This window comes from Triticum dicoccoides, chromosome 3A (genome assembly GCF_002162155.2).
Source record: "Triticum dicoccoides isolate Atlit2015 ecotype Zavitan chromosome 3A, WEW_v2.0, whole genome shotgun sequence".
NCBI classification, from domain to species: Eukaryota; Viridiplantae; Streptophyta; class Magnoliopsida; order Poales; family Poaceae; genus Triticum; species Triticum dicoccoides.
In genome coordinates, this window is record NC_041384.1 from 760,913,539 (window position 1) to 760,935,248 (window position 21,710).

The following is a 21,710-nucleotide window of genomic DNA, read 5'->3' on the forward strand; positions in this document are numbered from 1 at the left end:
AGTTTGCCTTACAATAAACCAAGAACTTCAAATATTTTGAAACGGAGGAAATATAAAATAAGTTAAAAGTTCAGGAATATGTTGCAGAAAGGTATATTTGAATAAGGTCAAACAAAACTGTTTTTGTTCACCCTACACATGTACACTTAGCCCAGGGTACAAAGATCTAAGGATCAGAAGAGCTGTCAGTCAAGAAGTTCACCGCCAAGTTTACTTCAAGATGGCAATTACACTAGCAACACAAACATCTATCCCTCTGTTACTTACGACGGGAAAGGCGAGCATGAATCAAAACACACATACAAACTACCATTATTGAACCGAGCATTCTCGCAAAAAAAGTTGCGCCAGCCGGCTCAATCTCAACGCTGCATTAGAAAATTGCAGCTGTCATGCTTATTAATACCATCTCATCCTAACTCAGCTCCATCTCGTCTTGCGAATGACAGTGACCGAACCCCCAGATGGAATATTGATTCAGATCTAATAAAGAATAAAGAAATTCAGAAGCACGGCAGAAGCGGGTAATTTACATGGTCCACTCAAACATCTGCAAAATTGACAAAATCTGTTAAGGACCCCGAAGTAGAGAAAGAGAGAACGGGGTGCAGAGCAGGCGAGTGAAGATTGGGGATACGATGAAATTCAACAGCACACACCTTTTCATAGTTTGGAGCAGAGGAATTCAGATACGGATTCTTCTGCAACAAAAATGATCGATGGCACCAGTTCTCACTGAAAGCTTTGTACATTGAAATGTCAAACCAGGGTGATCATTGAACTCCTAGATCATTTGACAACTGCAATATTCCGCACATTTGAAGGTATGGGTTTTCCAGAAGTTTTTCATTGTTACACTGGAGTCAACGCAAATAAATGTCAGTGCCAACTTAATCTAGAGACCATATGCATGTGTGGAACGAAATTTATTGTGAGAAATATACCGCCTGAATGTGTTAGCAGGAACTAATCTGATAACAGGTACTCCCTCTGTCCCATAATATAAGACGTTTTTTGACTATTATGGGACAGAGGGAGTACATGCGAACGATAATCCTGTGATATTTCAAATTTCAGCCCAACAAGATGAGATAGGAAAAGTGCATCAACCTGTTGAGCTTTTGAAATGAGACTTTGAAGCATCCGTTGGTAGACATCTGGTTCCTCTGTCATCATCCGCTGCACAACCAAAAACTTTATTAGGGCCAAGTGCAACAAGAATGTCAGTGAGCAGTCAACAACTGCTGACAAGCATACCTTCAAGAGAAAGGCAGCAGAATAATACGCCACCCTTGAGTCTGTATCATCTAGAAGCCCCCTGTTGGTGTCGAGTGGAGAAGGGACAAACATCAAGTATTAGCTATATACACCAACTTCAAACAAAGATATGCAGCTTACAAAAGATTACCTGAAGAACTCATTGCCTTCTACTTCCGAAAGTGCTTCTGGATCAGCTGTGCATTTACCAATCAAAAGCAAAAGAAGCGCTGCTCTAATATCTGATGTAGCACCAGGGATATTGCCTCTTCCTGTGCTACCAACAGCAATACCCAATGCAATATCATCACTGGCAGCGCCTTCAAGTTCCATCAATGGCCCATAAAATAATGAAGTTGGCACAAGGGCTACGAGCTGCATCGGAGCTATCGCAAGACCTTTCAGAAGTAGTGCTGCCATTGATGTTTCGCAGAGCAGAGCGGATTGAGTAGATTGATTCATCCCTGTATCTTGCAATGTCTCATTCCTGGAAAGGCTCTTCGTTCCTATGGTTTTGTGTGATGCAAGGGTTTCCAAAGTGCACTCGATGTTCTTAGTTGTGCAACCAAAAAGTTGACCAAGGGATTGAAGGCCGCCAAGTTGCATCACATTTGTGGACGGAAGCCTCAAACATAATTGTGAAAACAACATGTCACACATCTATATGAGGAAACTTCAAATTAGAGGATAGATCATATAACTTAAGAATACTAATGGTTGATTTAGACCAGTATTAAACAGGAGATCTAAGAGGTAAACAACTATGTATAGAAATTAGATTGGCTACAGATCAACTAACTATTAGCAGTTAACTGGATGTAGAGGGCACTATAATCTGCATTTAGAAATTACCTATTACCTTTGAGAAATTACATTTTGTAAATAGTTCATTGTCGGTATTAACTTTTAAGAAAGTAACTTTAATATTCAAAGATAGTGCTAGCTTGCAGTGCAAAGGCGAACTGCCTGCATTTTGGGTAAAAGAAAGTCACCTTTAAGATGTTGATATGGTCTGTCTCATTATTTTGAACCACAAGTAGCAAAGCAGTACTCATAACATCTATAAGCGCAAAAGCTTTGTCCAGACGGTTTTTGCTATGATAAGCAACTGAATGCTCCTGCATGTCACTGTCATCCAATAATAATTTGCAGCGCATCAGAAATTTCTCTAAAACATATAGAAATCCCCATCTGATGTAGTTGTGTTTTGATTTCAGAAGCCCACACAGCAGACAAACGGGCAGCGAAACTTCTGGACACGAGGTGTCGTGGCTCCCAGCATCTTTAATTTCCTCCTGGAGGTTTTGGATTTTAGACCAAACAGAGCCATCTGTTTCTTCACTTACTTCCGAGAGGAGCAATTCAACTAACCAAATATATCCATGGTGCCTGTATGATGAAATTTGTGAGTGAAGAAGTGAGTGCAAAGTAGCCCAGCAAAGCCTCGCCCTAGATGCAACGTCACCATCTTCAGATCCATCTTTAATGCTGCTGAAACACTTGAAGGATTTTGTTACTTGGATCATATAAGCAAACTCATTGTCAATCCTTGAAAATGTGCTCACAGTTCCATCAAGTTTCCTGATAACCTTGTCCAGAAGCTACAAATATTGAAATTTTGATCATGACCAATACAGTAAATGGTATTTCAAAAATAAAATTCCGAATTATGTACTCCCTCCGATCCAAATTAATTGACGCACTTAATTTGGATGGAGGGAGCACTCCTTATAAGGGAGAATCTTGACATATATTCATATTGTTTTACCATGAAACAAAGTCAGACAAATAAACGTGAATAAGACCATGTTGCAGGACCTAACGGTTAATTAAGACAAGAATGTGGATTCGTGGTCATGACTACTGCCTATTTATGTGAACGTGCGCAAACCATCACATACCATACACACTAGAGTTGATTGTAGGGACTCTCAATGTTGTGGATACAACTTACTTTGCGCAACTTCAAACATGACGTTTTACGTATGTAGAGCAATTTAACAAAGGCTCAACAGCTGTACTAAGTACTAACTACTAGTTTAGTCTCTAACACTGTCTACTCTCATGTAAAAAACACCGTCGACTCTTAGCATTGTAAGAAAAGATAGCAGTCCTTGTTGGGGAAGACTAGGGGAAAAAGACCTTACCGCGTTTAATTGCTCGTATTCTGCTGACTGTGATAATGCCGCAGATATAGCTTTTGTCAGCATATCCCCAACACCTTCAACACCATGCTTCACAGATATATAGAAGGCCTCCGGAGCATCAGCGGATGCAAGAAGGGAAGCGAGGGGTTGAGCATCATCGTAAGTATATGTTGAAAGACCAGCAGCCAAGCATGTTTCGTTTATTTGATGCACTACATAGTCAAAAAGAACAAAAAACAAATCCCGCTTCTCTTCCTTTGAGTTGGCTCGTGAATACTGTAAATGAAAAGGTAACTTAGATTAAGACGAAGAAAAATTACAATCATGAATAGTAGAAACAGATACTGAAATGGATTAGCATTGCATGATAATAATTCTGATTTTAAGGACCATCAGTTATCTCATGGAATTTGTTGGTTTGAGATAGTATAGTAGTGACCATTGGCGCAGATTTTATGGATCTATGATTGACCGAACTTTTCTCTCAAGTAAATAATACAGCACATCACCAGTTTTTCTGGGATACCCATCTTGCCAACCACACGTGGGACACTAGGTGCAGTAAAAATTGTTTTAAGCATAAGAAGTCCTATTTATGTTCAGATATATTCCTGGGGTTCAGTGCGAACCTACAAGGAAAGAAAATTCCGCATATGATTGCAGTTGCCATTCGCCACTCAGTACCAACTAGCCGATCCCCTTCATTCCAGACGATATTGACCAGTATTTTGAGACAAAATGAATTGGAGACTTTGATATCCAAAGTTATTGAATGGAATGGGATATTCCAGCTAGTACCATAATGGAATAGCTAAGATTAACTGCAGATGGAAAGAACCAACATAACTACATGGCAGTGAAGCGCTGGTGGGTTTACTTGCCTACGGAGCAGGTGTGGATTATCTTCTGGCCTATTAATGTTTGCTTGTACTTTGTGCAGTACTGAGATACTAAGATAATAATATATTGCAGTCAAATAGACATACAGCTCAGTTGTAAACAGACATGAAACAGCATAGTATTATCTAAACATAAGAGCAACACTAACCTCAAGACAGATATAGTCAACTCCACCAAGAAGATCTATCCGCTCGGGAACAAAATGTGTATCAAGTGCACCACTCTGAGTCCCATCTGGTACTTGGTACAGCATATTTGTCAGCATGCAAATGAGCTTGCTGTGCACTACTTTTGCCCATGAATGTTCCACACTAATCTCAAGAAGAGTCTTAACAACCTGTTCAGGATTTAAAAAATGCACATGTGGTTCTCAAACCCTTCTTTGACAGCAAGAAATAGCACAATTTACAGAAATTGCTGTAAACTACTGCCTCCGTTTCAAAATATAAGACGTTTTGGCAGTTTGAATTGAACTGCCAAAACGTCTTATATTTAGGAACAGAGGATGTAGTAAACAGACACATTTTTAGAAACCTATGCCAGATGAAGGTCAAACAGGCTCATACGCCAAATATATGAGAAAAATGCATGACCACATATATAAAAGAAGATGTCCAAGTGCATTTCACAGCCTGCTATCAAAGAAAAATCTTGTGCTGGAATAGCATTCTACACCCAACCCATACATTCGGAAGACATCAACACCAGTAATAATATACACAAACCTGTAGATTCAATTATTTTCAGTACCGCTGCTATTGGTTATTTTTATTTTCCATCTTTCATTTGTGAGTATAAAATAACAATAAAAATATGCACATCTTGCCATGTACGCAGAAATCCATACTACATGCTCAACTGAAATATGTTTAGCATTAACGAGACATAAAGGTTTATAGTTTCAACTACAACTCCAATTTTCTATATATAAATGGCTAGCCCTCAATTACCTATTTCTCTCGGCATGCAAGCATGCCACCTCAAAATGCACCATGCATTGTAAAAGACTCGCCACAAGATGCAATCATGCATAGAAAAAAAACCACCTCAACATGCAAATATGCATGCGAATGTTCATTCTATTATGCTATTTATATTTTACAAATATACAACAATCAAACACAATAAGTCATATGTATTTACAGTTTTAGTTCTCATATTATTACTCCAAATATTCATGTTCCATATAATCAAATACCACTGATGCAACACATTGCCGCAACAAAGTGCCGGGTATCATCTAGAAGTGAAGTATTGAACACTGTTAGTCCAAAGGCATGCGAATAACAAGACTGACAAAATGTTACAAATAGGGTCCAAGCACACGACTCAAAGAATGAATACATGAAAAAACCTGTGTTTCCTTACCCTTATGTCCAAACCTCCAAGTCTGCTCCTGATGATTTTCCCTCCATCACAAACAAAGTAAATTAGACAACTTAAAGCTGATGCCCACACGATCTCCTGGCGCTCCTCCATCTACAAAACCAGAAGTAACAAATAAAGGTATTGTATGTACCAGCCTAGCATAAAATGGAGCAATCTATATGTTGTGGTGTAAACATGCTTGCACGTGCACGTAGATGAATATAGTACACATTCCCTTGTGCTTAAGAGGAGGGGTCAATATGACTACCAAAATGCATACAAGTTCAATATTCTAAAAGTAACAATCACCTGAACCAAGAGAAGGAGAACTTCAAATAGTATTTTGAGAAGCCATGACTCAAACTGATCAATAGCAGGACTAATCCTTTGCTCTTCTTCAGGTTCCGCTTCCCTCTGTTCATCCATATTGGGTCCATACTCATTGTTCAGATAAGAGTTGCTTGTAGTATCACCTTTTTCAATAAGTGGTGCATCTTCAACTATCATAGGCTCCAGCAGGTGTGCATGAATCCCAAGGTTCAGAATCAGATCGAAAGCCTTTGTTCTGGCAGGTGATTTCTGAGAGCTTAACATGCCCTGAAACATTAAAAAATGTTAGAAATATTTCACATGATCTGTTTTGGGATACAGCTGTGCAGAGTATAACACCTCAAGCATATAAAGTGTCAGAGGAGCAGCAGCCTCAGAGTCCATCATATACCTGAACCAAAGAAGAGAAACAAATATTATCAAAACCTTTAATAAGTGTACTTCTATGGTTGCAAAGGTTGCTTTAACACCAAGCCTAAATAAGTACAGTTCTATGACATTTTGAGATAAATATTTGCTCACATCTTGCAACGGTTGTTTTTTGATGCATGCATTCATTACTCAAACTACTAATTTGATAACAGAAATATGGCAAACATGGAAATCTTTAGTATGCGTGCAGCGTGCATCAGCCTAGAAGTACATTTCATAGAAGCAAAGCACACAGCCTGCTGACAACCCAAGTAAAACAGAGACATGCTTATACCAGAAAAAAGTAGCAGAACAATAGGCAGTTCAGATCAATGATGACAATGTGGCAGGTCATATCACATAGATATTCATGTCATAAAAAAACTTTGCATTAGATTAGAGCATATGTTTTGCAATTGAAATGCATCCATAGTAAAGAAAATATACTGTCTATTAACAGTAAGTTGTTCAGGTCTGATATCAGCAGTAATATTAGGTATAAAAGTAGAAGAATCATGCTGTCACTATAATACCAATAATGGAGACAGAAGTAGAAAAAACTAGATATGCAAACACGATGTGTGAACTGGAGGTAAAAAGAATGAAAAGATAAGCGTGTAAGGTCATATACATGTCAATAACAAGTTTAATGAGGACACTAAATGCCACATCCGCTGAAGGTTGCCGACTCTGGGTGGTCAATCTTGATGGAGCATTAAACTGATTTGCATTTGAAGTTGTTTCTGAACAAACTTCAGCTATGACTTCAGAAATTTCAGTAGGATTCAATCGCAAGGGTTGCTGCTCACTGTTGAAACAAGGTACCACAAAGAGCAACAGATGCATGTGAGCACATTGTTAGGCATGATGCAACACAATCAAAAGACAAGTAAAGTTCAAACTGAAACACAGTATTATTTAGCTATATGGTTTATACAGGAGTATTACTCCCTCCATTCCTAAATATTTGTCTTTTTAGAGATTTCAAATGGACTACCACATACGGATGTATATAGACATATTTTAGAGTGCAGATTCACTCATTTTGCTCCGTATGTAGTCACTTGTTGAAATCTCTAGAAAGACAAATATTTAGGAACGGAGGAAGTACTATAAACAAGAAAATATTTAATATAGAGGCAAATGAGAGTTATCTGACAAAATACAACTTGGAATCTCTCCATGGCTTTGTTAATTAAGTAAAGATTTTACTCAGAATCCCAAAATTGCATGTCTCACTATTTCCATCTTGTTTTTCTACAGCATGCATGTGCATATGGTGGCAGAAAAATTTCAGACGCAATCAACTTAGGGTATTTCAATTACATTGATGCAATACTGACCTTATAAAAGTACGCAGACTTCAACATATACATTCCTATACAAAATGCTATGCTAAATAAAAGCAGAAGGGAATACCTGTAGTGCCTATACTGAAAAAGGGGACGTGCTCGAGGCTGGAATGTATTTGCAGGTACGTTCACCCTGCAGAAAAAGTAAGTGTTGACACACTTAATACCACTTAGACTAATTATTGATATCAATAATTTAAACAAAAAAATCTACAAGTTAATATGCTCCAATTACTGGCTTAGCGACAAGGAGTTGGTTCTTAATGAAGTATGAAATGTCAGCACAGATACAGAAAGCTGTTTCTCAAAATACCCATCTCAGCGAAACTGGAAAGGGAATAGGGCAGGGGATAGAAGGAGAATGTGTTCTATGTGAAATACCAAAATGATGCATGAAAGGAAATATATGGTTTCGCCACAATGTGGCACTGATATACATGATAACCTAAAGAAGAAGAAAAAACCTACCAAACTTGGCTCGGGCCCGATTTCATGCGTTTTGAGGCAGTTATTGCTTTCAGATGACCCTGCGATGACGCAAAAGTGCTAGCTGTCGAAGTTGAAGGTTGCAATAAATCAATATCAGGAAATTCCTGGATAACAGAATATTTCCATTGTTGATCATTAATCTTTGCCTCCATATCCCCTACTAGAAGAGCCGCAGCACCAACTTCAAGAAAACCATGTGTATGAAAATCTTGAAGGCCTGCAAGATCATTGCTGGTGATAAATGAAACAAACAATGCAGTTAGTGTTTGCACGACTATCAGCATTATACTTTTAAATTCCATTCATTACGGCTAGAATGACTGGAATGCTCCAGTGTGACAAAAAACAGGTAGAGAACACATTGCGTCTTGTACTGACATGACAGTCTGGTCTACCAAAGCAAACTGAAAGTAAAAAATAAGCACAAGAGAAATACCTTTCCTTGGCAGATCTTGATGTTTGACGTTCACCATATACATGCCATCGCCAATTTAGAATGTCGAAGGATATATACTTGGTATCATATCCATGCTCTCCACCATCGACCTTTTCACTTGCTGATGATGTTAAATCGGGTGCAGTTTGCAATTCCTTTGATTCAAGATGTTCTCTGTTGGTAACAGCTTCTGGATTCAACTGTAAGGACCTATTCAAAAATGATGAAAGTGAAGGAAGCGACTGTTTTGTAGAGGCTGATGCCAGAGACTGAGGAATTGGTTGGAATGATAACTTTGGAATATGCCTGGCAACTAGTGAGCGGACATAGTTTAAAGATTTCACAAGAGATGCTGAAGCAAAGTTCGATATTGGTGGGGCAACAAGAGAGGAATTTGGCAAAGCTGCAGATGATCCAATGTTCTGGCCAAATGATGATGCTCTGTGACCTGCCACTGGGTCATACTTTGCCATGGTATTTGCACAAAAGATGTCGATTTGACGTAGCGTTTGCACCCTTGGAATATACCTTACCACGCAAAGTTGTACAGTGTATTAGTGTAAGTGCAAGCAAGTTTCAAGAATAAGCATGAGATGCTGACAATTGACACTCAGCTTACCGGATAAGATATCTCTTTAACAATGCCACGCATCTTGGGACAACTGCTGGGCTGGTTGAAAAGATTGTCCACGTTAGGAAATATAATATTCAATTTTGAGGGGCATTATATTCTTATAGATACGGCAGCTCAAAAAATCAAAATGCGGCAAGGAAATTGTGAATAATTTCAAGTATTACAGATCCTTATCGTTACTTGATTAATTATTGTATGCCGTACAGAAACAAGCTAAGGAGTTGTAGCTTATGACACAGGAGCTAGATAAGTTTGTCAAGAAAAACACGAGATACATGAGCACATTATGCTGAATCTTTACCACTTGTAATGTGAACTGGGGAAAGAGCTTGAAAAGGCGAAATGAAAGGGAAAAGCATACCTCCGATCTCTTTCTGCAAGAGCATGGTCAATCAGGACATTATAAGCCATATCAATGGTTGATAGGTTAGCTATATAATCCTGCCAGCATAAGATCACTCATCAGGAAATGGCATACATGTGCAGAAGTTGAGTTAAAAGAATCTTGCTGCATTACAAAACTTTGTTTGCCATCAATAGCCCAAATACCAACAGCGGTAACAAGAAAGCAGATAACCAAAATATGCTAGCCAGTGATGAACCATGATGGATATACCAAATAATTTAACAAATAAAGCAATTAACCAAACAATCAAAAGGATTCAACAATTTCTATATTTTTAACCAGTCAAAAACTTCACATTAGATGATGTGCATGCAGTTATATATAGCAACTGACAGATAACATGTCCGAATATAACATTCATGTATCTTGCAAGTCATAATGAGCAAAAGAACAGTAGTCAGGTTTTGTTTCTTTGGCAAACACCTTGAATGTATGTCATATAGGGAGCTTGTAAACAGACCAAGCCAGTGTGTCCATGTTTCATGTGCAAAAGGCAACACCGGCGCGCTTTCCTTTCAAACGGTGGTCGGTGATCTTAGGCGACACATGTTCCATTCATTAATCATGAAACAATACAAAACCAGAGTATGGTCAAATAAATTACAAACTACGCGGTTATGTCATTCATGGGCATGAATCGTTTCTCGGCGTCATTGGAAATAAGTGGGCGGCACATTCCAATTCCAATCAACACTACAACAACAACAACAAAGCCTTTAGTCCCAAACAAGTTGGGGTAGGCTAGAGGTGAAACCCATAAGATCTCGCAACCAACTCATGGCTCTGGCACATGGATAGCAAGCTTCCACGCACCCCTGTCCATAGCTAGCTCTTTGTCGATACTCCAATCCTTCAGGTCTCTCTTAACGGACTCCTCCCATGTCAAAATCGGTCGACCCCGCCCTCTCTTGACATTCTCCGCACGCTTTAGCCGTCCGCTATGCATTGGAGCTTCTGGAGGCCTGCGCTGAATATGCCCAAACCATCTCAAACGATGTTGGACAAGCTTCTCCTCAATTGGTGCTACCCCAACTCTATCTCGTATATCATCATTCCGGACTCGATCCTTCCTCGTGTGGCCACACATCCATCTCAACATACGCATCTCCGCCACACCTAACTGTTGAACATGTCGCCTTTTAGTCGGCCAACACTCCGCGCCATACAACATTGCGGGTCGAACCGCCGTCCTGTAGAACTTGCCTTTTAGCTTTTGTGGCACTCTCTTGTCGCAGAGAATGCCAGAAGCTTGGCGCCACTTCATCCATCCGGCTTTGATTCGATGGTTCACATCTTCATCAATACCCCCATCCTCCTGCAACATTGACCCCAAATACCGAAAGGTGTCCTTCCGAGGTACCACCTGGCCATCAAGGCTAACCTCCTCCTCCTCACAGCTAGTAGTACTGAAACCGCACATCATGTACTCGGTTTTAGTTCTACTAAGCCTAAACCCTTTCGATTCCAAGGTTTGTCTCCATAACTCTAACTTCCTATTTACCCCCGTCCGTCGTCAACTAGCACCACATCATCCGCAAAGAGCATACACCATGGGATATCTCCTTGTATACCCCTTGTGACCTCATCCATCACCAATGCAAAAAGATAAGGGCTCAAAGCTGACCCCTGATGCAGTCCTATCTTAATCGGGAAGTCATCGGTGTCGACATCACCTCGAACAAGTGATGTCGACACCGATGACTTCCCGATTAAGATAGGACTGCATCAGGGGTCAGCTTTGAGCCCTTATCTTTTTGCATTGGTGATGGATGAGGTCAACACTACAGGCACCAATTTTGTATGTCATTCAGTGCATTGCGCCGTGCAGTATTATCATGACATACAAGGCGACAAGCAAACCAAATATAAGCTGCTGGTTTCTCTCCAACTGCGTCTTAGAACAGCAGGTAGTGCCAAATGCGCCATTACCGAATCCCATTCGCAAGAGAGAAAGCAGAGAAGCTAAATATGCTGGGCAGTGATGAATCATGACGGATATATGAAACAATTAACAAATCGAGCAACCAAACAGAAAATGCAACAAATGGTCAAAAGGAGAAAGAACTTCACATTAGATTGCAAGTCATAATTTGCCAAAACAGTAATTAGGTATTGCTTCTTTGGCAAACACCTTGAATGTGTGTCATAGAGGGGTGCCTGTAAACAGACATAGTCAACGTGTTTTGTGCTTATGTGCAAAAGGCAAGGCGGAAGCGCCCTTTGATTCCAAACGGTGGTCGGTGGTCTTAAGTGACATGTGTTGTATTCATTAATCGTGAAAGGGTAGATACCAAAATATGATGAAATAATGGCATGACAAACTACCCAGTGACATCACTCGTGGACATGAACCGTTTTTCAGCGTCACTGGAAATAAGTGGGTGGCGCGTTCCAGTTAATACTATAAGCACCAATTTTATGCATCATTCAATGCATTGTGCAATGCCACTGGTGCGTCACATACAAGACGACAATCAAAAAGCTGCTGGCAACTCCACAACCTGGGGTTCAGAAAAGCAGTCAGCGCCGAGTGAGCGTGCCATTGCCAAATCTATCCGTTCGCAAGTCGCTTAGTGCGAGGGGCATATCGCCGTGGTTCCCGGCTAGACTCATATCATTCATGTACATGGAGTCGTTCCTTGGCGTCTGGCATGTTCCAATAAGGAACTGTAGGCACCAATTATGTGCATCATTCCCTAGTCGTATCGCGAGATACAAGATGACAACTGAACCAAATGCAAGCTGCTGCTTCCTCTGCAACAGGACTGGGGTTCAGAGCAGCAGCTAGAGCCGAGCGTGCGCGCGCCGTTACCAAACCTAGCCACCGGCGAGTCGCTTGGCGCGTGGGTGGCAAATCGACGTGATTCCTAGCTATAGGCAAGCACGCGAAGGAGTAGTGCACATGTAGGGCAACCAACCAAGGAGGAGCCGAGATTTATGAAAGGGAGATGGGTGGAGAACTGACCCGGAGGGTGCGGGAGGCCTCGGCGGCGGCGGCGGCGGGGCCGTGGGTGTGCGGGGCCGGCGGGGAGAGGCAGTCGGCGACGGCGCGGCGGAGCGGCTCGGGCGGCTTCCGCGCGGACGCGGACGACGCGGCGGCGGCCCCGGAGAAGGAGGGCGCGGCGGACATGGCCCGCGGCGGGGGCATCCCCACGGCGGCCACGCGCCCGCTCCCGCCCGCCCGCTTGGACGGCGCGTCGTGGAGCCGCATCCCGGCGGGCGCGAGATCTCCCCGATGCGGGGAGGGCTGGAGCGGCGGGCTAACCCTAGGCGCTCGTCGTGGTCGTCGGCGGCAGCATCCGGGCTTGGCTGGTCGCTCCGAGGCGAGGGGATTCGAATCGCGGGGGTTGGGGTTCGGGTTGGTTCAGTCTCGACTCGAGTCTGGAGTCTGGCCCGCCGTCTGGTCTGAGGAGGAGAGGAGGAAGGACAAGGCGACGACCCCTGGCTAGGCTAGGCTACAGTACTGTATATTTTCCCATTTTGGTTGCCCCGCTAATTCATTTTTCCTATTTCCGTCGTCCCCCGAATTCATTCATTCATTTTCTAATTCAAAATGGATACCATCTTCTACTCCCTCTGTCTCAAGATGTAACATGTTTTTTAACCTTACCTAAGGAGTATTTCTTCCTCTTTTGCGGGGTAAAGCATGGGTTTTATTTCTTAGAAAGAGATAGTGTTACAGTATGCTAATACAAACTCTGAGGGAGCACTTGGAACTCGGCGCAACCTTCAGAACGATCAATATTAGCTAGACTATGAACAACTCTATAAGGAGTATTTCTTATTCGTGTTCGTGCGTGTTTCGAGCTGATTTTTTGCTCGGAGCTTTTGGAGGAAGAAAAAACCTTGTTGTTGTGCGGCGACGGATCCACGTCCTAACCCTTCACACCGCCCAGGCTTGGTCGAGGAACCCCTGTTGGATCTTCTTAATGAGACTCGACAATTTTATCTGTAGCTCTCACGAGCAAGAAACTCACAGAGGTCGATGCGTTTTGTGCCTTGGCGGGGCACAAGACATGGCCCGCTTCACCACCGTTTTTTTGCCCCCGGTCAACAATGTTATCCGCTATAGTTTTCTTGTGTGGTTGGCTTCATTCCACATTTAGTAAAATATTGTCTTTTAGTATGGGACACTGGTATATGGGACGCGGCTCGTGGTTAAGTTTTTGGGTTTTGTGCAGCCTACTTTTGTTTCTTCTATGTTGATCTGGTCTAGAATGCCAACATACCATTCATCTCAAAACTAGAAACGACCTAATTTAGCTTCTCTTAATCTACCAAATAGGGCGAGGTTTGTGAAAAGATCGAAGTAACATATGAGTTGGTAAATCATCGTCAAAGATTAGAGGAAACTAGTTGTGGTTATTTTTTATCGTTAATAAGCAAAATCCCTATATCATTCCATTGATAGAAGGAGTTTGACCAAATACAAAAGCGTGATACAACACGTGATACGTGCACTAGAAGGCGTAAACATGGTGACCAGTGCAGAAGGCTAGAGGGAGAGAGGGGGTCAGCTCCAACAGGTAGAGGTTTACATCTCAAGTAATACATAGATAATTCCTTTGCCGCTGCTTTGGCCCACAATGGCACGAGATGGACCATGTCGTGAGCATAAATGATGGAGGAGAGGGGGACTGACGATGGATGTTGGGGGCATTAGAGCACGAATCTGCCCACTAATCGGAGAAGCGCAATGTCGAGCCTGGTAGCAATGTCGTGGATCGACACCAAGATAGCACCTCGTATCAAACTTGCTGAGAGAAAGATGGGTCGGCAAGTAAGTTGTAGATCTTCGGGAACTTGGTCAAACCGGGCGCACTGGTCGTAAAAAACTTGTTCTAAACACCAAACTAGTTGTGGTTATATGTCTTTGGCCAAAGGGAATATCTTCCCCTCACCCCGACTGATCCACCAAGAGACATTAAGGAAAAATAAAAAAAATACTCCCTCCATCCTCTTTAGTAAGACGTTTTAGACAACAGTCATTGAACTGTTTTGGATGTTGTCTGAATTGTCTAAAACATCTTACAAAAATGAATAAAGGGAGTACAAGAAACATCCATATGCTCGCATAATGAAAAGGAAGCATGGAAAACGGCACATGTTTTGTGATGCAAAATCATGGTGACTCCTCTCATGCGACTATACCTGGCCATAACTCAGGCCGACGCGCCCGCAGTAGAAAACCAAGGCCCGAACTCGGCCTGGATTTCAGGCCCAAGCCCGGCCCATCAGTGCAAAAAGCCCGCCAGGCCTCTTCCCTAAAATGCAAATATGTCAAGCCCAAGCCCGGCCCGACCTGATAGTTCGGCTCAAAATCTAGACCCAGGCCCGGCCCATGGACAAAGCCTAGCCGGCCGGGTTTCCCATAGCCAGGTATATATGCACCAGATGCATTCGCGTACACATATGGTAAGCAATTTGAAAACAAGCTTCAATGAGGGCTCCCTCCCCCCATTTCCCGGTGTTTATATTGTACTTTCCTTATAAAGAAACATAAAAACATTTAGATCACTATGTAAAAGACATCATTTGCAATTCAAAAACATCTCCTTCCTGTATTTTTTTTCAAAAAAAAGGTGAAGGAGAAATATTTTTTAGAAAAAACCATCGAAATCACTAATTAAGGAGTACTCGTTGCAAAGAACACTCAACTTTTCCAGGTCGCGACAAGTGACGCACATGTAGCGCGCCACTTGTCGCAACCTGGGAGTTTTCCCTTTTTTCGTAGATCCGTTTATTCAAAACGTTGTATCTCTTAAACCGTGCGTCCAAATCTTGAACCGTTTTCACCATTGGATTCCTCGTGTCGAGATCTTCAAAACTAAATCCCATGTTGATAGGTTTTGACGAACTTTTTTGTTTCATGAAAAAAACCGGATGAAAAAACCGGGCGAAAAAACCAAACCGGGAGCACGGTTTTTTTCCCTTTCCGAAAGAGGCACGCCCGTGCCTATCGCGAAATCACAACCGTGCCTCTCGTGGAAGCAAAACCGTGACTCTCGTGAAAGGAAAAAAAACAGAAAACACGTTTTTTTCCCGTTTCCGAGAGGCACGGCCGTGACTCTGGCGAAAGCACAACCGTGCCTCTCGCAAAAGCAAAACCGTGACTCTCACGAAAGAAAAAAAAACAGAAAACACATATTTTTTTTCCTTTTCCGAGAGGCACGGCCGTGACTTTCGCGTAAGCACAACTGTGCCTCTCGCGGAAGCAAATCCGTGACTCTCACGAAAGAAAAAAAACAGAAAACACGTTTTGTTTTTCCCTTTCCGAGAGGCACGACCGTGACTCTCGCCAAAGCACAACCATGCCTCTCGCGGAAGCAAAACCGTGACTCTCGCGAAATAAGAAAAACAAAAAATGCGTTTTTTTCGTTTCCTAAAGTCACGGCCGTGACTCTCGATAAAGCACAACCGTGCCTCTCGCGAAAGAAAAACCGTGACTTTCGCGAAAGGAAAAAAAAGAAAACGTATTTTTTCGCGCAAAAAAATAATTTTTTTCGAAAATGTTTTTTTGATCGAAAAGTTAAGAAAAACCAGGGAAAAACCAAAACGTCGAAAAAATCTGAAAAAAACCGTTTAAAAAGCAAAAAACGTGTGCGGAAAAATAAAAAAACAAAATCCGAAGGGAGCGTCCAGAGCGCGACATGTGACGAATGGCTGAGAGCGCGCCAAGTGACGCTCATCGTAGCGCTCGTTAACTAGTTGCTCCGAGAAACCATCCGTTTTTCCGCGAGAGAACCGGGCCACTGGCTGAGAGGGACGGCCCAGCCCGGAACGGCCCCGTTGCGCCCGTTTCTTCGCTGCACGCAAACGGGCGCATACCCCCCGCGCCAGGCTGGGCCGGCCCATTTCTTCTTTTTTCTGTTAAAACTGCATCAATCAAAAAAGCGTCCGTGCGGTGGTTTGAACCTGAGACGTCTCGATATTGAGAGCAACGCAGTTACCACTAGGCAACGAACAACTTGGTGTCTGCAAACCTCTTTTCCTTCCTTTATTGTTTGTCCAGGTCGCGATATTTTCTTCTTCTCCTTTTTCCTGCTATTTTTTCATTTTTCATTTTTCTTTTCTTCCTTTTTCTTTTTTTCGTAAATGTGAAATTTTTTATTCAAATTTGGTAAACCTGTTCAAATTCAATGAACTTTTTATCAAAATCGATGAACTCTTTTTTCAAATTCGATGAACTCTTTTTCCAAAATCAACGAACACTTTCCATAATCGATGAACTTTTTTCAAAGTTGATGAACTCGTTTTTCAAAACCGATGAACTTTTCTCCAAATCGATGAACTCTTTTTCAAAATCGATGAACTTTTTTTAAACTCGATGAACTATTTTTTCAAAACGATGAACTTTTTTCCAAATCGATGAACTCTTTTTCAAAATCGATGAACTTTTTTCAAAGTTGTTGAACTCTTTTTTGAAAACCGATGAACTTTTTTGCAAATCGATGAACTCCTTTTCAAAATCAATGAACTCTTTTTCAAAACCGATGAACTCTTTTTAAAGTCGACGAACTATTTTTTTTCAAAACCTATGAACTTTTTTCCAAATCGATGAACTCTTTTTCAAAATTGATGAACTTTTTTCAAAGTTGATGAACTCTTTTTCAAAATAGATGAACTTTTTTTTCAAAATCTATGAACTCTTTTCAAAACCGACCAACTCTTTTTCGAAATCGATGAACTTTTTTTGAAATATGTTTTTTTTCAAGAAACAATGAACTTTTCTGTAAGAGAAAGGTGTGGCAGCTCCCGGGTGTAGGTGCACCCGCATGAACAGTACACTTGAAAAAAAGAGATGAAACAAAGTCAAAAAAATCCGAATTTTTTTGACATCAAACTAAATCAAAAGTTTTAGCTTTCTGCAAAATTCCGTGACCAAATAACATTTGAGGAGCCCTCAGCAAAAAAAACAAATAATTTAAAATCAAAGCGCTACAGTGAACGTTTACATGTGTATTAAATTTCGCGGCTACAAATATACATTACGTTTCGCCCTGGGTTTGGTCGGTGATGTGTCGTAGTCCAGTTGGTTATCAGTAGTTGCTTGCTGTTGGAGGTCGTGAGTTCGATCCTCTAGGAGAACTTCCTTTTTAGGGTGTTCTTTTTCGCGCAAATGAGCAAATGAGGTCTATCCACTGAATTTTTGCTGGGCCGGCCCAGTCCCATCTTCTTGGAGCGCCGGTTAGGAGCTCCCTAGGTAAGCAGCCCCCACCCTCGCCACGACGACAGAACACACTCTCATTCTCTCCATCTCGCCGCAGCCACCGGAGCAGCGACCTCGAACAAAATCGTCATGGACGGCCGGATCATTCCATTTTACTTCATCGTAGTCACATGCTACATGCCATTTCGCCTTCCCCTCTGCGCATGTGTGCTCGGGTTACATCGGTTGTTTTGTTCGACATGGAACAGTACGTAGCTCAACTCAAACCCATGGCGATGGCTATGTCGCAAAACGGCTCTCCTTTTTGCCGGGTAATATGTGTCGAATGTTTTGCGTTCATGTTACCTGCATTTGCCGGTCTGGCCGTGCATAGAGTTCCCGTCACCTATTTTCATCTTTTTAGGGTGTTCTTTTTCGCGCAAATGAGCAAATGAGGTCTATCCACTGAATTTTTGCTGGGCCGGCCCAGTCCCATCTTCTTGGAGCGCCGGTTAGGAGCTCCCTAGGTAAGCAGCCCCCACCCTCGCCACGACGACAGAACACACTCTCATTCTCTCCATCTCGCCGCAGCCACCGGAGCAGCGACCTCGAACAAAATCGTCATGGACGGCCGGATCATTCCATTTTACTTCATCGTAGTCACATGCTACATGCCATTTCGCCTTCCCCTCTGCGCATGTGTGCTCGGGTTACATCAGTTGTTTTGTTCGACATGGAACAGTACGTAGCTCAACTCAAACCCATGGCGATGGCTATGTCGCAAAACGGCTCTCCTTTTTGCCGGGTAATATGTGTCGAATGTTTTGCGTTCATGTTACCTGCATTTGCCGGTCTGGCCGTGCATAGAGTTCCCGTCACCTATTTTCATCTTTTTAGGGTGTTCTTTTTCGCGCAAATGAGCAAATGAGGTCTATCCACTGAATTTTTGCTGGGCCGGCCCAGTCCCATCTTCTTGGAGCGCCGGTTAGGAGCTCCCTAGGTAAGCAGCCCCCACCCTCGCCACGACGACAGAACACACTCTCATTCTCTCCATCTCGCCGCAGCCACCGGAGCAGCGACCTCGAACAAAATCGTCATGGACGGCCGGATCATTCCATTTTACTTCATCGTAGTCACATGCTACATGCCATTTCGCCTTCCCCTCTGCGCATGTGTGCTCGGGTTACATCGGTTGTTTTGTTCGACATGGAACAGTACGTAGCTCAACTCAAACCCATGGCGATGGCTATGTCGCAAAACGGCTCTCCTTTTTGCCGGGTAATATGTGTCGAATGTTTTGCGTTCATGTTACCTGCATTTGCCGGTCTGGCCGTGCATAGAGTTCCCGTCACCTATTGCCTTAGCTTCCTTCGGATAAAAAGCCAGCAAACCATTTTGCTGCTATCAACACCTGTAATGGTGTTGAGCTTTTTTAAAACCATCAATATGCTTCAGGGATCTATTTTGTTTTCGTCAGCAATCTTGTGGTGATATTGCCATGAGTAAGATATCTTTCGCATAGCTATTTGTTTTGGCTTTTTCTAACTGGTCATGGCCAGGGCTTACTTTTCTGATTAGCCTAGCTGTTCTCCTTCAGAAATCTGTTTTGTTGTCGTCACTGTTCCTGTGTGATATTGCTATTAACACTACATCTTTTGATAGATCTTTGTTTTGGCTGGTTGCTGAGCTAACTATGAGGAGTTTATGCCAACACAATATATAATATAGTCCATATGCTGTAATCAAGCCCTGATGTGTTGATTATTTCGTTTCCTCCGGGCTGGGATGAAGGAATGGCTCCTGCAATTCTCACTGAATTAGTCCCATCAACGTGGTTGGCAGATTTTTCTTGATATGTTATTAGTCGAATGAACTCGCCGAGTGCAAGCCATAGTATACCCAAGTTTCTATTGTATTTTTTTTTTGTAATAATAGGTTTCTAAAAGCCTAAACCAAGAAATTAAATTCCAGCATCTCAAGATGAGGTGTCTTCTTTCTTATGTGGTTATATTGGTGGTGGGGATAACATTCATAAGGCGGCGTGACTGGTGATATATCTATACAACCAGTTTTGTTTTGCTGATTGCCCGATTCACACTCTGTACCGCATCCTGTTCTATTATCTGCTGCGCGGTCTGTAAATCTCAATGAAAGCTTTTCACTGTTGTTTTCATGCTTATTACTTCTGGATTGGATCCCGTGTGTCGCTGGAAATGGCGCGTGCATCTGGTATATGATTTCTTGTCTTATGTATCTAGAGCAGGGGCTGGGTGCATTTGTTTATTTTTTCGCAACGGGATAAATGGAACTGTTGGTACCGCATCATCCACTCGACTGCCATGCTGTTTGCTGCAGCTTGAATCTTGTTTGGCTGCTGGCGTTCCTACACTGGCGTCCCGTTTTGTTTTCCTTGCGCAGCCGATAAAGCCTTGTACTGTTGTTTCCGTGTTGTACTTCTTGTTGTTGGGCACTGGTTACTGGCTACTGGATCAGCAATGTTGTGTGCATGCTGCATCTGGTGTGTGCTGTCTTTCATGAAGGAGCCATGTACATAAACAGCAGGAGTTTGTGGTTTCAGACTGTTCATCCAGGAGCAAACTGTGTACCGCTAGTCGGCAACCGTCTCTAAAAAGTTTCAAGACATCAGGTAGGCAATTCAACCGTCTCTAAAGAGTTTCAAGACATCTGGTTGACACGCGTTCAACAAGGTCTTCAAGACCAAGAAAATACTGCAGGTATGTCTTTTTTTTGCGGGTAGAATACTTGTATTACTCATAAACCAAAGAGTTACAATCAGCGAGAGCTAGCTCTACAGCTACTGAAGGTCCAGAACCAATCCAGGTCATAATCCTACCTTCAGTCCTTGCAAAGGAAGCTAGACTGTCGCTAACCTTATTCTGCGAACGACTAGCAAAAGTAATACAAGATCTACAAAGACTCAAAAGGTACTGAATCTCTCTTACGATGGCTGAGTATAAGGATCTATCCACTCCTTGCGCCTGGATCATCTTCATGGCAACCATAGAATCCATTTCCGCCATAATTGGTAGTTCGGTGCGTTGGATCGTCAAAGAAATCCCTTCCATGCACGCACAAAGCTCAGCTTTCAACACATCTCTGCAAGAGAAAAGCGCTCGACATGAAGAAAAAATAATAGCACCCTTGTCATCCCTAAGGACCATACCGGCACCAGCCCTGCCATTTTCATCAACCGATCCATCTGTGTTTAACTTGACCCAACCTGCATCCGGCAATTTCCACCGACCACTATGCGAGGAGTCTCTGGATCTCACCACTGGTGCAGCAATAGGAGTCTTCCCCTTTCCCTGATAGTTGCATATATCAGATTTAAGTCTTAGCAAGGAATCAAGATAGCTCACCAGGAACCTCTTCGAAGAATCAGCTAGAGGTGGGGCCGGGTTTATGGTGGACCACCTCACTCCGGACAAACCAAGCACGCCACAAGGTCATCAATAGCATGGAACGATCAACATCAGATAAAGGATCCAGTGCATGCAACAACCATTCTCTCCCTGTATGCTCAATCATATCGATATCTGGCAATGACCAAACCTCCATCATCGTATGCCATAAATCCCGGCCAAGAGGGCAACGTACAAATGGGTGAAAATTATCCTCAGCTTCTGTAGCACAAAGCGGATAGAGCTCCGATGTTTCCAGCCCGCGTTTATGCTTGTTTTGCCAGGTTGGCATGGAATCAACTGCCACCCTCCAAGCGAAGTTGCGGGCCGAAGGTGGAATGTCACATTTCCATATCAGCTGCCATACTTTTCTTCTGCCATCAGGTGCCGAGCTGGAGGCCGATTCTCC

General features: G+C 42.6%; 1 pseudogene; it reads right to left on the reverse strand.

The window, feature by feature from the left end:
* Positions 1 to 1,446: 1,446 nt before the first annotated feature.
* LOC119270783 lies at positions 1,447 to 12,738 on the reverse strand (annotated as a pseudogene).
* Between the last annotated feature and the right edge of the window lie 8,972 nt (positions 12,739 to 21,710).